Here is a 9,748-nt window from a genome sequence, read left to right on the forward strand (position 1 = left end):
AATTTAGCCAATTAGGGCCAACCTATTTAGTATGGTGTCCCACTTACCCATCCACTCAGGGGTAGGTGGAACAGTGGTTCTTGAAATTAATTACAAAGAATAACAAAATTACTAAGTTAAGTTGCATATAATGCCGCCAACAAGCTCAAAAATTAAATTAATACTGAAAACGCCTATTCAATAACTTGATTATTGATTTTGTGGCAAATCGTGGGTTTTGTCGGTCGATCCTTCATGTAATTATTTCGTGTAATCTAATCCTAACTCTAACCCTAACCCTAAGCCTAATCCTAATCCTAACCCTAATCCTAACCCTAATCCTAACCCTAATCCTAACCCTAAACTAACCCTAACCTTAACCCTAACCCTAACCCTAATTTCGTGTAAAATTACATGAAGGAATAACCGTTTTGTCACCAAAATCCAATGTATTCAGATGAAATTAATAAACACAATGATAGTATTATTAGTTTGGTATAAGTATTTTAATAATGCCCAAATGTAGGCCTTGCCGTAAAATATGTTCTTTTAAAAGGGATCTGGAATGAGCGTTTTGACAGTATTTTTTGTGGGACATGAGAGCCCATTAGACATATCGAATTGCATTCTGAATACGAAGAATGTCTTTCTGATATCAATTAAATTTCATTTTTTGAAATTCACGATATAATACAAATTTTATGGTACAAATTTTATGGCAAATTATTAAAATTTTATATTGTTCACATTTTTGATATATAACAGTCCTCGAAGTAAATTTTATAAATCTAATGATATATTCTTAAAATGTATGTACCTGGGAGGAAAAGCCGACGATCAATTGAACATTTTAACCTTTCATATTGAAGATGTGGATTTTATTCCCCAAAAGACCTATTTTTGTTTTTGTTTGGTGTTTGGGGGAAATCCATATCTTCAATACGAAAGGTCAAAATTTTCAATTGATCGTCGGCTTTTCATCCCACCTACATAGGCCTACACTTTAAGTACATATTATCAGATTTATAAAGTTTAATTCGAGTAGGCCTACTGTTAAATATCAAAAATATCAATTTTTAATTTTTTATCATTTGCCATAAAATGTGTATTAGGCCTACATTGCGAATGTCAAACAATCAAAATTATTTGATATCAGAAGGACATTCTTCGTATTTAGAATGCAATTCGATATGTCTGATGTGCTCTAATGTCCCAATACTGTCCAAAGGTTCATACCCCACCCCTTAATGTAGGCCTAATAATGGTAAATATTTGTGTCAAATTTACCCCTACCCCCTTATGTGTCCCACTTACCCCAAAGTGTTGGGGTAAGTGGGACAGTTGATTCATTACATAATTGGCCCGCATGTTAAGCATGTTAAGTGTTCCACTAACCCTATCCGAGCCAGACCAAGTTTGCATTTCGGTCAAGGTCACTCGAGGTCATCCAGGGGTCATCTGAGGTCAAATTACTAAAAACTGTCGTATAAATTGGTGGGTACAGTCAACATTTAAAGCCAAATTTTTGGAAGGTCATTTTGGGGTCATCCGGGGTCACCCAGGGGTCATCTGAGGTCAAATTATTAAAACTATCATATGGGCATGAAACTTGGTGGGTACGGGTACATTCAACATTTAGAGCCAAATTTTTGGAAGGTCAGTTCAGGGTCATCTGGGGTCACCCAGGGGACATCTGAGGTCAAATTACTAAAAACCGTCATATGGGCATGAAACTGAGTGGATACTGTCACCATTTAGAGCCAAATTTTTGAAGGTCATTTCGGGGTCATCCGAGGTCATCCAGGGCCAGGGGTCAGCTGAGGTCAAATTAGTAAAAAATGTCGCATGGGCATGAAACTTGGTGGGTACAGTCAACAATTAGGGCCACAATTTTGGAAGGTCATTTCGGAGTCACCAGGGGTCATCTGATAACTATACATTTTTGGAAAGGAAATGAGTCAAGGAATCCCATGGTGATGTCAGATTTGTTCAAAAATCTCGAGGTTTTTTTTAAAATAACAAAAATTCACTTTTTTACCCCAATTTTTTTGTGACAACTTCCGTTTGGAGTAAAAAAATTCAGTTAGCTTTTCATGAAGAAGAGACATGAACTTAGGGAATGTTTTTTTAAATTTTTTTTGAAATTCGTCTCTTTTTACAAAATATTGAAATAATTTTTTTGGATTTATTCCGTTTTTCATAATTTAACACGGCATAGACCAAGAGAGATACCGTAGCGCACACTTCCCACAATGCATTTCTGCCATTTTAATCAAAAATCTTGCAAAATATGTTTTGAATGTTCAATGGGAGGGAATCTGTCAGTACAAAGTATAATAGGAGTGTCTTTTACAATTATTGTAATGAGGTGACGCATCATGTTGCAAAGGATTCTGGGAAGGGTAATATATCTTCTCTGGTATAGGTCTAAACAAAATTGATTGGAATCAACTGATACCATGGATACGGTCAAGGGATACGGTCAAGTGTTTGTAATTCACCCATCTCTAAAAACAAAAAAACAAAAAACAAATATAGGTCAAAACTTAAATATAAAAATGCGGGGGTTCACGAATTATTTTTGGCCTGGGTTAACAAGATTTTGAGAGCACTCTGACAGTTTTCGACCCCACATATTTTTCGACCCCACATATTTGGGACCGCACATCTCTAATCTCTAATATTTATATTTTATTTTTAACTAAGGAGTTCTGTTTTATAGGCCTATTAATATTTTTTAAATAAGGATTTCTTTAATTTCACAAATGAAATCGTTTTAAATAAGCTAGAAATGAAGCTATTTTCCTTCTATAATCTGTGCTATAAACGGCACTGAGCTGTCTACGTGCAATTTTGGTCATCCCACTGATAGTCAACTTAGTCCCGGGATCCCGGGCACCCGGCTCAGCTGCATGCTTTTGTTTACATCGATTTGCAAACCAAACCAACCCGGAAAGAGCTTGAATCAAGTCTATCAGAGTTCATCCACTCAATCTCTGTAGCATGGAGGAATATTGCATACATAAATCTAACATAAAACCAAACGCAGAAGTTTGCTTTGTGTAAGATATTGTTTGGATTCTAATAATAAACATGATAAAGCGCGGTTTGCAAAATTAAAAAAAGGACATTATAAGGACATTTAAAGTCATAATGTACGATCTTATAATATGAATTTGGTTAATTTTTTCAAACCTGATTTTTTGGCATATTTGTAATGTTTACACATGTCACAACTTGCACCTAAATGGAATCAGCCACATTTCTTGTGTTTGTAGGTATTAAAACAGAGCAAAGTTCGACATATTAATTATGACTTTATGTCCTCCCATAGAACTCCGGATGATGACGCTGTGTATGGATTCACGAAATGTTGTTCGAAAAAGTTTCGCAAAGCGTTTAGTTGAACAAATTCAGTTTTCATTAATTTGGCCTAATTTTTTTAAAAATAAATTTCCTTCAGCAAAATAATAGCGTTTTCACGCTTATTTGACCAAATTAATGTGAGTGTAGAAAAAAAGAAAAACCCCACTACAAATGAGTGGCAAATTGTATAGATTTTATCACTACTGAATTAGCAACGGGTGGATGTATTTTGCATCCACATTTAGCTTCCTGAATATCATGTAGTTTATTCCACAGAAAATACACAATATGCGCCATTATTAATATCCAAGTTATCAGTTGAGAATGCTGTATATGGGTTGATCTATTGATCAGGCTATAGGCCTATTGCTGGTTATATGGTATGAGGAGCTAGTTCGAATCCTTTGTTTAATTGATTCAATCGATAATAAGCATGCAGGGCTTCAACTCAGTCAATAAGAACACCATTATTGGATGGTCCTTTTCTTTGTTTTTTTTTCACGGTGGACATGGTGGAGGTTTTTGATAACGATTTTTGTTCAGGGACGATCACAGATTTTATGTATGAAGCAATACCCAATTCACTCGGCATGGTTAACAAAACCTGGTCATTTCTCCCTGTACTCTATAAACAACTTGATAAAACGATTCTTATTTATATCATCGATATATTAGGCTATTCATATATAGCCCACTTCATACAATACAAGAAGTCTGGTATGTTTGTGTCAACTGAATACAAAACTCAGGACAAAGGTGTTTGTTACCGGATTCGCACCCCCACTTGACTACATCCAACACGCTCAACTGAATTTAGTGACTGATCCTCTAACACCTCTACTGTCTGTTCAATTAGCTTAGATTCTTGAATTTTTAAGATATTTGAAAAAATAAAAAAATGCTGCCAAAGTCATCAAAGAAAAGTGTTAGCACAGCCTTAGACCCAACGTGATTTATACTTTTCAAATTCCCAAGTTCAATTTAAAACACGATTTCTTTTCAATTTTGCCTCATTTAGGCAGTTACTTGGGTCCACCCAAAGGGTTCGCGACCTTTTACAAATCGAGTGGGACGGTCCATTCTCAACTTAGGGCATAGACCCTATCCAATATAGCAAAACAACCTGTTCACCAATCTGTCCTGTCATTTCAATTCAGTATCGAAGTTACGTAATGTTACTATGTCAACGGGATCACGCGCTAGAGTAATGAACCACGATCGAAATGATCACCACATAAAGTATATGGCACTCGAAGGCATACCAAAGTAGCGTGATCCGGTAACCAAGAGAATTACGTAACCACTTCGATGCTGAATAGAGGCCTTGCATGTGACGTATCATCCCGTAAATATGGCGGACTACTCAAATGCATTCAACAAAAGCATGATTGCAATCTACCGTGACAGTTCGTCTCACACACATAACCCTGCACTACGATCAAATAGGTTGATGACAACATTTGATTGAATGAACTGCACTCCGCCATAACTACGGTGAAGGACACCGGTTCAAATCCTTTGTTTGGAGCCAGTCGATAAAATGATGCAGGGCCTCTATTGTTATACCGTTCCGGTTATTGGATAGGTTCTATAGGTGATGATGGTCCACCGGTTTTTGTTACACGAAATTATATGGCGCGATTACGTTTTATGCATAACATTATTCTGAGCATTATTTTTTCCTAAACATTTTTTCCATCTTATTTCAACTGGTTTACAATGTAAATTGAGTTTTGTTTAATACCATCATTCCTTCCCAAGAATATCAGCATTCGCTTGACATTTTCAGATACAGTGACTTTTCAAAAATTGCTTTCTGTAACCTGATTATTTTGAATAATATTTTCTTGTACAAAAGTTCTTTTGTCCTTCTCATAGTTTGTATTCAACAAACAAAACGAAATAACTAATTGAAAATAAATGTGTAGTTTTATAATAGGCCTAAATGCCTACACCTTCTCAGATCCATTCGCAAAAAATAAATTCAAAAGTAAGTAAATAAATAAATAAATAAATAAATAAATAAATAAATAAATAAATAAATAAATAAATAAATAAATAAATAAATAAATAAATAAATAAATAAATAAATAAATAAATAGATAAATAAATAGATAAATAAATAAATAAATAAATAAATAAATAAATAAATAAATAAATAAATAAATAAATAAATAAATAAATAAATAAATAAATAAATAAATAAATAAATAAATAAATAAATACGCAAGGCATGTATTTATATAAGCTGGAGTCTATTTTAGAAAACTTACATGTAGTTCATAAATAATAAGGTAATGTTTCAACAGTAGGATTTCAACACAAATCTGAAATAGGCCTACTGACAAATATCATGATATAGCTATTTTGCTGGACAATTCTTGATGCGGATGGTCGAATAAATACTATCTCAGCGCATTGTGACATATCGTCCGGCGTCCCCATTGCTCTAAATGGATTGATTCAAAAAGTTTATAGTACCCGACGTTCTACGGCTTGTTTTGAAAATATCGCGGGAAAAGACCAAAATTGAAAAGAAATGGGGTTTTAAATTGAACTTTAGAATTTGAAAAGTATAAATCACGTTAGGTCTAAGGCTGTGCTAACACTTTTCTTTGATGACTTTGACCGCAATTTTGTATTTTTTCAAATATCTTAAAAATTCAAGAATCTAAGCTAATTGAACAGACAGTAGTGTGAAGTGTAGGCCTACTGTAAAATGTTCATGATTACAGGGATTTTCATTTCCTGAAAAAATTTAAACAGAGATTTTTAATCCCTCCAAGTTCAATCAGTTATCAGTTGAAAATTAAAGGTCTCGATCAATATACAAGGATGACAAAATTTCACGCCCTACCGCGCGTCACTCGTCGTTATCCTAAAATGCGCTAGTCCAAGTTTAGCTTTTCTGAATTTACTCGAGAACTCTAGCTTCACACGATAGTTTGACTTCCAATTTATGTTACTTGTATGATTCGTTGTGTTAAATTTTGGTTTCAACTTCTAAATATGGACAATAACAGGTATCCAATAAAGTGCTACCTTATGTTATTGTATCTTGACGACAGAGGTAAATCAACATGGGTAATGCATGTTAAAAAACATTCTTTTAACGTATGGCTTTGGCCACGTTTGGTACAATCAAGGTGTTGAAAATGAATGTCTTTTTATGTACATATTTAAACAAAGACTTGAAGATGTTGCAAAACAAGACTGGTATTCTGATGTAACTTCACTTGAGTATCAATTGACTCCTGAAAAATATCTTTTTGATGTAAAGCACGCCTCATATAGGCGTTTTTTAGCTAAATTAAGGTGTTCCAGTCAAGATTGAAACAGGTAGAAGACTGAAATTGGATTTGGAGGACCGGGTTTGTGATCTGTGCAGGGATGGGAATATTGAAGATGAATATCCTTTTGTCATGGTCTGCAAGTTTTTTGATAAGATTCGTCAAAAATATCTTCCACTCAGGTACAGATCGGAACCGGGTCCCCCAAAATTCATTTCTCTCATGAGTTCAGATACACCATCTGACATCAGTGGTCTTTCATTATTTGTTTTTCATGCTATGAAACTTCGTGAAATGATTGAATTTATGTAATTATTTCTTCACGTTATTTATATTTCTTCCTCATATGTAATTATTATGTTTGTAGTGCAAAGGGCCAAGGGCCTATATGTACAAATAAATCTAAACTGAAACGATAGTTACGCATTCGTGGCTTAGACGAGCATGCAAGTCCGAATAAAACTCCGCTAGGTCGAAAAAAAAAGTTCGCTTGTCCGAAAAAAAGATTCGCTTGTCCGAAACATAAAGATGGTTCACTATACTAGTCCGGTCTTTTCTAAGATCGAGGAAAAGAGGAGACAATTTTGCTTCTTTTTTCAAATGCGAGATTCTGAGGGATAAACCCTTCTCGCTTTTTTCAAATGCGAGATTCTGAGGGATAAACCTCTTAATGTACCACAAAAAAGACTTGTTTACTCATTAATGTTTTGGGTATAAACTTTCCAAAGTCTTACGAAATTTGACAAATCTAAAAAAGAAAGCAAAAAGTCTGACAAAGCTCAGGAATTGAGGAGGGAGAGGAATAGAATCAAACCATTATTTTTTTTGGCATTTAGGTATAGCCTGTATTGGGGTTAGGGTTAGGATTAGCAGATGTTAACTATTGCCCTACTCAAAAGAGTCCCAACTGTTTTTGATTCCCCTAAAATCTCCTGCCCCTCGACGTAAATATTGAACGGGCCCTAATTTCAGGTTGTCTGACTTCAATATTTAATGGCATAATTGTGAAATTTTATGAAAATTTTATTTTATGAGAAATCAGTTCAGAACAATTTTATTATGTTAAAACGTCTTTTCATATAATTTGTTTTCTTTATGTTTAATGATTTTTTAATGATTATATTTTGACTATCTACTGAAGATAGCAGTGACGGCGGGGTTTTGATTTCTTGCGCACTGAATCATTATTATATTTTGATTTTTTTTTCTGATTTTTTCCTTCATGTTCCTGATAACCTCTGCTATATACTAGTAAGTGCCGTTTTAAATTTTGGTCAGCTTCGTCATTCTAACATTTCATTATAGCTTTGCATTCGGCCTAATGGATGCCGATTTTTTTCTAAGCACGAAGCCCCTGTCAATGCACTTTTGCCGTTTCGCGCCGTACTGAATCATCATCTACAACGCGTGTTAGTCAATGTTTTTTTGGAACATTATTATTTTTTTTAATGTTTTTTGCTTGCTATCTTCTGAAGACAGCATTCAGGGCCTACGAAGAAAATCATGAATACATCCAGCGGAATCTGTTAAAAACATCAGTTCTTTTCACTAATTTTTTTCTTTATATTTAATGATTTTTTTTAATGATTATTATTTTGACTGTCTACTGAAGATAGCAATGACGGCGGGTTTATGATTTCTTGCGCACTGAATCATTATCATTTTTTTAAAATTTTTGTTGTTTTGTTTTATTGTTTTGTTTCTTATTTTTTTTTTCATGTTCCTGATAATCTCTGTTATATAAGTGCCGTTTTAGATTTTGGTCAGCTTCGTCAAATATATTTCTTTATAGCTTTACATTCGGCCTAATGCCGATCATCTACAACGCGTGTTAGTCAATATTTTTTTTTGGAACATTATTATTTTTTAAATGTTTTTTGCTTGCTATCTTCAGTAGATAGTCAAAATAATAATCATTAAAAAAATTAAACATAAAGAAAAATATTATATTAAAAGATGTTTTTAACAGATTCCGCTGGAGGTATTAATTATTTTCTTCGTAGGCTCTAAGTGCTGTCTTCAGCAGATAGCAAGCAAAAAACATAAAAAAATAATAATGTTCCAAAAAAAATTGCCTAATTTTAACACGCAATGTAACTTGAGTTAGATAATCTACACTCAAATCAAAAATCCACAGCTCAGAAGTTAATATTAAGTCTTGGAGGATGAGGTTTTGTACCCAACAGACGGAAGGTCATTATATGAATGTAGAAATATATTGGGGTTAAGGAACTGTCCCTGTCAGATGGGGATGTTTAAGATGCTAACGCTTAGGTCTCATTCCCGGGTCTCATTATACTGGATTTACTGAACCTTTTCATAAGGTGCTATAAACTGAAAACGATTTTTCAGGGATGATCGTAGATTTAATGTTTTGAAGCCAACACGTATAACTCCGCACTGTTATTCACTGATTTGCCGTCATAAACACTGGCTTAGGACCATTTTCAACACGGTGGGGCTGAAAATTCATCACTAACAGGGTGAAGGTACATGGCCATGGAGGCAAAACAGTTCAGTGTTGTTTCCAGGGTTGCAGGGAAGCGAAACTTTGGCTTTTTTCTTTTTCCTTTTTTTGGCCCCCAGTTTCAGAACAAAAATCACTGAAAATGTCTGAAATTAGTCAATACGTTTTCGGCCGGTAGTTTCCCTTATTCCACCTCCCTTCTCACTTTCTGGGATCAGTTCCATATTTTCCTTGCAATGTTCATATTAAATTTAAAGGAGTATTTCGTGATCCTAACATCCTCATTTTATGATATTTTCAGCAGATATCCACGAAAAAAGTGTTATTCCCAAAATTTCAATTGATTCCGATTTTGCGTGTTTTACCACACTGTTCCATATGCCACTGTTGTAATTTCGTTTTGGAACACTAGAGTGTAATTCAAATTTGACGATATTTTTGCTAAACGAATTATCTGCAAGAAATCTTTTGTACACAAATATTATGTAGCCAGAGGTGTGGTTTTCAGTGGTATAAAAATGACTTTTTTTTAAATAGAAAAGTGTGTGTGTGGGGGGGGGGGGCTGATTTGTGGCACTAAACCCGTCACTGAGGTTCGTTATCAAATTGTGCATATCGGCATATAGGCGATTTCACGAAATGTCAT

This window comes from Amphiura filiformis, chromosome 5, assembly GCF_039555335.1.
Source record: "Amphiura filiformis chromosome 5, Afil_fr2py, whole genome shotgun sequence".
Classification (NCBI taxonomy): Eukaryota; Metazoa; Echinodermata; class Ophiuroidea; order Amphilepidida; family Amphiuridae; genus Amphiura; species Amphiura filiformis.